The sequence below is a fragment of the Poecilia formosa genome, unplaced genomic scaffold (genome assembly GCF_000485575.1).
Source record: "Poecilia formosa unplaced genomic scaffold, Poecilia_formosa-5.1.2 Scaffold167, whole genome shotgun sequence".
In the NCBI taxonomy this organism is placed as follows: Eukaryota; Metazoa; Chordata; class Actinopteri; order Cyprinodontiformes; family Poeciliidae; genus Poecilia; species Poecilia formosa.
The window spans coordinates 726536-734183 of NW_006800106.1; the positions used below are offsets into that span (position 1 = coordinate 726536).

Sequence of the window (7648 nt, forward strand, 5' to 3'; positions counted from 1 at the left end):
ATACTTATATAAATACATATGTTCTTTTTTTGATCTGGTATAATATTCTAATCATAAATGTGCCGTTTTCATTACCTCCCAGCAGATAATCATCATAACTAACAAAAATAAAGGTTCAGACACTTCCGTCAGTCAGTTCCTGAATTAAATGATAATTTACGATCTTTCTGATTTATTGAATATGTCTTTTCAATAAATTTTCATGTTTTCAGTGAAGCATGTGTGGGTTCTCTCCAGAGTCCCTCACTTCCTCCCACAGTCCAAACCATGACCGTTAGCCGGATTATTTTACTCTGAGTTACCCAAAGGTATAAATGTGTATGGATGGTGAACAGAGAGGTTGGATAGATAAATTATCTAAATCTAGATTTCTTGTAGTCAGGGTGAAATTGAACTCAACTGTCCAATAAATTAATTGCTACCACAATTAATTAGCAATCAATTGCTAATTGATTTTATGAGGAGAATTGCCTAAAATAGGTCCTGATTGGTTTGGGTAGCTTTCTATCCCCCCTTTTATGAAATTGTAACTTCATTTGAAAACTGATCTTTCTATTCACTCATGGTTCATATTGGATGAAATGTTCACAATCTGTATAGGCAAACCACATTTAGGAGTAACAGAAGCAAAAACTGAAGGGATCTTTAAGCAAGCATATATGTTTTCACTGCTGCCTATTTAAAAAAAAACTATACAACACAAATTCCTATTTTATTGATTGAAGTGGTTCATGTTTTAATTTTATAGAATACTTGACAAACATGTAAAAATGAAAATAGTGAAGTAAGGTTTTAATTCATTTTCACTTTGTGGGTAGAGTTAATAGGTGGCAGAAATTCTCATTTGAGAAGGTTTTTGTCTGGAAACCAGCATTTCTGGCCCAGCATTGTAATCAGTCAGAGGACAAAGGACAAAGAAATAAAACCTTAGAAATCTTGAATACAGAGCAGAGCTTCATCCTCATAGTTGATCCGCCCCCAAGTTCAGCAGGTGAAAATACGATGAGCTTCACTTCAACATAGCCACAGCCGCAAGACGTGAAGTAAATACTATTTCAGGTTAGGATAAGAAGCCATTTTCTAACGTTCCCCCAAACAGCTGCAGATTTCAAAACAACATGTGTACATTTTGCAATGTGGGAAATACCCCATGTGCTTTTTTTTCTCTTTTCTGCTGCCTTTCAAACCTGAAAACCTCCTGTGACAAATAGATCCTCTGGAGACTTGACAATAATGAAAGCACTTTTTTTTTCCTGTCGCGCTGCTGAAGCAGACTGAAACATCTTCCCTGTCATTTTGCCACAGTTCGTGCTGGTTTGACTCTCCACAGGCTGTCCGCCTAACAACAGTAACATGACATGAAAACAGCAAATTCTAGCGTGCTCAGTAGACGAGCACTTCTCAAATAAAACATGTTCCAGGAAAGTCTGAATTGACGGAGAAAACTCACAACATTTGGAATATAAAGCTCTTAAAAAAAAAAAAAAGGCTGACATCACAGCACTGTCCACCAAAGACAGCCGGCATCAAGTCTGCTCTCACCACGTCATTTTTATTGCCCTGAAAGCTGCGGTATGTAACTTTTATAAAAATATATATCTGTTTACATATTTGTCTGAAACTGTCACCATGTCAAAACAGAATAACATGAGACAGATAATCTGAAAATAAATAACTAAATCCAGCTCCTCTGCCTTCTCCCTAGAAACAACCAAAGTGAGGAGGCGGCTTGTAGTGCTGTCAATCATGCTCATGTACGCTCAGGTTAGCTAGCATGCCTAACAATAACAGTGGATTATAGGCTTGTCAACTCAACACCTCTGACAGGACAGTTCAACTGTTGACTGTCTGAGTTACAGCCACCTCACCAAGATTTAATGGTGTTTTTTTTTTATTTTTTTTTTTGGCTCTACTGGCCTTTATTTGATAGTTAATTGACAGGAAAGTGGTTAATGGGAGAAGGGGGAAGACATGCAGTAATTCCTGCAGTAGTTCAATTCCTGGTCACCAGGCCAGGAATTGAACCTGCAACAGTTGAATTGAGGACTAAGGCCTCCATGTGTGGGTTGTGCTTAACCCCTGCGCCACCACAGCACACCAGTGTTTATATTACTTTCATAAAACATGATGGATTCAAACGATGAATTTAATTTTTTTTCCTCCTCACATAGAATTCAAAACTAATGCATTACCATCCTGTATTGTTTTTTAAAGAGCATTTTTACCATTAGACTTGGCTTAAACAGCTGAGATAAATTTTTTTCTGCTGCTTATCCAACTGAAATCTACCAACGGCATGAACTCCAAAAAGCTTCAGTCGCGTCGTCACTGATTCTTCTGTAGATTGAAAAAAAAACTTCTTTTTTTTTTCAGATTTCTCCATATGTTTGAAAAACAAATTGTTGTTAGCTGTGACCTGACTGGAAGACTCCTTCAGAGAGCTGTGCCAGTCTTCCTACTTAGATGCGAATCCTTAATCTAGATCATATTAAGTAAGAAAAGGAGCGCCATCTTGTGCTTGTGAATACAAACTGCAGACTGCAGTCAAAAGCGAACGAGCGAACTGTACTGGACAACTTGATATCCTGGCTAATACAGGACAGTTAGTAAACCTAGAAGATAAATGGCTCTCCTGTAGTGGTGAGTTGTTTCTCCACACTTAGCAGAGAGTACATGAGGGTGATTGACAGCGCTAAGACCCGCCTCCTGGCTCTGATTGGATATCTCAGACAGCAGTAGCAGCTCAGAGAGGAAGTGGAGGAGATCGATCTTTTCACAGATTATCTGTCTCAGGTTAAATGTCTTGACATAGAGATAAGTTTAACAAATATGCAAAAAACATATTCTTTATAAAAGTTACACACTGCATCTTTAAGCTGACATTATCGACTAGGTTTCATGCCAATTTTTTTAAGAATAGAACTACTATCTTACTTCTCGAACTATGCACAATGTAAAGAATCATTCCAGTACAAAGAACTGCCTTTCTTTTTTAATGACAACATCTTTAGTTGTTTGAAATATGGCTTTTCATGTATGGTAGTGATCATCACAGGGTACAAAAGGTTTGCAGAGAATTAAAAAACCGTATTCCTGACAGTCATGGAGCTCACTTACGCAGGCCGAGGGTTCCTGTTTGCAGTTGGTCAAGTCTTAACCCTCACGTCTTTCATTCGTCATTCCGCCCACTACACCTGCTAGCATCATCGTCAGCGTGGTATGAACTTAGGCCGCGAAAGGCGAAAACAGATCAACATTTACTTCACGGCCAGGTCCCATCTTTCCCCTCTGAAGAAAATTTCATCCACGCCGACTTAGTTAAAGCAATCAAAGGTTCTGATCTTACAGTAAAATAAGGATAACCTCATCAGTCAGAATGAGATTTCTCCGTGTTGATAGCCGTTTGGAGGATGACTTTCAGTCAGGCATTGGTTTCTGGATATTGAAAGTGTTTTGCTCAACGTCTCATATATATATGGAACGTAGTCAGCGCATGTGGGGGTTCGGGGGGGAGAATGAAAATCGTGTGACTGACCAATCATGGTCCAAAAAACGAAGAAAATAAACAAAAAACTTATGCATACACCCCTCCCTATAGAGCACTTCCATGGTCAAATATGTTTTCACCTGTTCCTGGATGATTCATTTAATTTCCCTCCTATTCATAACATATTTCTGGCTGATGCAACAAGCAGTAATTAAGGGGAAAAAGCAAAACGTCCATTGGGCTGTTTGGCCAGGAGTCAGTCGACATGCAGACATCTCTCATAAGCCTGCATGTCACAATAATGTAATGATGGACTGGAGTCTTTCTTTTTATTGGGTGATCCGGCAACTAAAGTGCAACTTTAGTGATTTTTATTTAAAAATGTACTAATTGCACAAGTTTCAGTTTGTTTTGGATTTTCACTAACCCATTATTGGTTCAAATTAAACACATTCTCAAACATAAATGCAGATTTTCTCAAATATACACAGGTTTGCAGATGCAAATGGAGGTTCAATATCTGATCCAAAGTCCCTTTGCACGATCACAAGCTTACTTTTAACAGTCTTCTGACTTCCTCCCGGCTGAATCTTCATCAGCTCAGCTGGTCAGAAATGGTAGATTTCATTTAAATCATCTGGTCTCTTGTGACAGACTTATCTTTTAAGCAAAGACCTTTCAAAAAAAAAAATAAAAAAAAAATAACGTCCAGAAGCTTAACCTTAGCAACCTTAATTCATTCTGCTTCAGTTTCTCCTTTTTGGAAAAAAAAAAAAAAAAAAAAANAGAAGCTTAACCTTAGCAACCTTAATTCATTCTGTTTAAGCAAAGACCTTTCAAAAAAAAAAATAAAAAAAAAATAACGTCCAGAAGCTTAACCTTAGCGACATTAATTCATTCTGCTTCAGTTTCTCCTTTTTGGAAAGAAAAAAAAAAAAAGATTAGAAAGCACTAAGATTTATATCTGACTAGTTCAGAACTCACCATTTCCGTCTGACGCTGGGTGGCCTTCTTCTGCGTAATCATAAATTGGAATAATGTTCCAGTTTAGCTAATTTTCCTTTTCGTCTATTGTCTCGTTTAGTTCCTCACCAGGAGCTGTGGTTAGTGGTCAGCTATGTACGTCACACACAAAAGTGTTGGTGGTGAAAGAGGAAAGAGACAAGAGTCTTTTGCTGTGAGTTACAAAGTCTTCAAATAGATTACCAGCTTAGTAGATAATTTTAAAAGAATGAATAAAAATGACATGAGTACTGAATGCTGAAAGCTCTGGTGATGATGGTGCTTTGATATGGATTCTCAATGAACTTTTTCTTTGTTTTCTTTTATGTGTTTTGCTTCGACTTGTTGCTTTTCCAAGGTGGAACTGTTGAATTATTCTGCTGCCTCTCAGCGGGATTATTCCTGGTTAAATAAATGATAAATTCAATGAAATGAATAAACTGAAACCAGTCTTCATATGGGTTTAATATCCCAGTCTTTTTGGAACACCCAATTCTAAATTTCCACCACATACAAGTTGTTTGGAGTTACTTTTGAAACATAATAAATGAAACTATGACCAGTATACTGGACGTGTATTGGTGATTCTGATGATGGCACTCGTCAAAATGTAACGTTTGTCTACTGCATGTTGTCTTATGACTTTTTATTTTTGTGTTTTTTATGATGGAAAGCACTTTGAACCGCCTTGTTGCTGAAAAAGTGCTACATAAATAAGACTTATTCTCCTTCTTTTCTTCTAAGCATTTACCAGGTTTTACATTCATAATCCCATCCATTTTGTGTGACCCACTGTTACTGCTGGCAGCAAAATACCACTCTTTGTTTCCCTCCCCCATATATGGTCCAGTCCTCCATGGCTTTCTGCAGGATAATGATTACAAATGTGCATTATGTCTAGTTTGGGAATAGACAAGGCAGGCTAACGTTGTTATTCTGGAACAGCCTCTGGCTCAAGCCCACAGAAAACACATAAAAATAAGCTAAAAATTGATCTACGATAAGAAAAACAACCACAGATTTAGATCATTAATGATAAGAAGGGTCAAATCAGAGCATGGCCGTGTGCTTGATGTCAGGAAAATCCATACCAAATTTAAACCTGAACATTGAAAGCTAACACAATCCACCCAGGGAAAAGAACGATTCGACTCATTAAAAGAAGAAAATCCACATGAAATTCAAAGAGTCTGTGAACTCCTCTCTCTAGCACCACTTTATATAAACCTGCTGTTGACATACATGGAAAAAAAAACAACAGAAAGCTGGATCATTTCCATATAGTGACACAAATCAGAATGTAAACAAGAAATCCCTCCACTTCAGCGAGCGTTCCCCGGCAGCCCATCACTCCGGTGCTCCATTAGGGTCAGACAAAGCGTGAGGAGTGTTTTGCTGCCGCTGCTCCTGCTGAATGTGGCCGTCTCGCTGATGAATCGTGCAAACACGCCCGCTCTCTCCTGAGTCACGAACAACAATCTGGCTTCAAGGTTCGGGCCCCACTGCCGCACTGCAGGCAGCGCATCAGAGATTGAAACACATCGCTCTCAGCAACGTTCAGAACAGCCTCCTGAATGTCGAGGAGATGTTTTCTGACCGAGTCGTCTACCGACCTTATTTGACCATCTGGCGCGATAACTAGTGGAATGAATCCCCAAAAGCAAGCAAAGGCCATCGCATACATTTTTATGTATTTTGTTTTTTCTAAATGAAAAGCAGGAAGTAATTCACTACGACTTTTGGTTCAGTTCCACTCTAAAAAATGTATTTCTTGCATCTAAAAACTTAGTTTGTGTTGTTTGGATAGAAGTTCTGACCTGGTTTGTTTGGTTAGAAAACTACAGAGGCCTATAGGGGATATGGAGGATATATTTTTTCTTTTGCATTCTCTTGCAATAACATACTGATCATTTCATGCAGCATAATTGAATACTGAAAATCTTACCGTGGCCATTGTACTTTCTGCTGTAACGTGAGGTTTTCATAAGGTTTTTCCAAGTATGTTAATATTTTGCTTCTGAGATATCTGAAGTTTTATACATCTTTCTTTCAGATAGAAATCCGTACTTCTAAGGTATAAACAGAAACTTGCCGCAAGAAGGAACAAAGGAAAAAATACATCCAAACTATTTGGACTATTTCTGAGTTATTATCACGGGGTAATAAGTCATCTGACAGTTTTGATTTGTGACAATTTAAAATTGTCACAAATTTTAAACTGTATACAAAATAGGCCGAGGGATATTGCGAGGGAACGAAAAACCTATTGCAAGGGAAGGTAAAAGAACATTTTTTTCCCCATGTCCCCTAGGGGGCTCTAAGGAAAACAGATTAGGCTAAACCCAGGTAACAATTTTAACCAGGTGGTATTATGTAAAAATCTACTTTCTTCAGCGTTACATCATGTTATAACGTTATTCCCTCATCAAAAACATACCTGTTGCTCTGATTCTCTCATGTATGTTTGAGAAATCCTTTCATCTCCTGTGGCAACCAATGCGTGGGCACTGGCTCATACCGCCTATTTCCCCAAACCACATTTGACTTGATTGTGCTATAAAATGATAATATATGCCTGGGGAATATATATTACCCTATCCCCTCTCCCATTTTTTAAACATCACAACATAACCTGTAACACCAGTTGACTGAACCTCTGTGGAATTAGCTCAGTGAATTTAAACTGAAATATTGTCATTTTTCTTTTGTAGAAATCTGTTTTGTGCTTTGACATTAAAGAGTTTTTGTTGTTGTTGTTTTTTCATTATTTTGTGTCATTACTTTTTTTTGCCAAAATAAATTTTTTATGGATCATAGAAAAATATGAAAGGTGTACATACTTTTTATTGGAACTGTAGGATTGAGTTTGTGGGTGTAGGTTTTTTTAAGGTCTTGTTTGTCTTTCTAATGGAATGGTGGCATTCCCATGATGCAACCTGCTTCTTTCCAGCCCTTACCCATAGACATCAATAGACCCTTTTCACATGACGTCACACAACTTCCGTTTTGGCTCGAAGCTGTGTATCCTTAGTTCCGGTGTACATAGTAAGTAAAGATAAAGTTGTCTATTTCATATATATATATATATATATATATATATATGTGTGTAAAATGGACACATATATATCTATATATATCTATATAGAGACATATATATAG

General features: G+C 37.6%; 1 long non-coding RNA gene across 1 annotated transcript in view; it reads left to right on the top strand.

Moving 5' to 3' along the window:
• Positions 1 to 7578, top strand: part of LOC107837674 (uncharacterized) — a 25017-nt gene extending 17439 nt beyond the window's left edge. Inside the window, exon 3 of the long non-coding RNA XR_001663714.1 lies at positions 7453 to 7578. This is a non-coding gene — a long non-coding RNA (uncharacterized LOC107837674). The remainder of the gene's footprint in view (positions 1 to 7452) is intronic.
• The last annotated feature ends 70 nt before the right edge of the window (positions 7579 to 7648 follow it).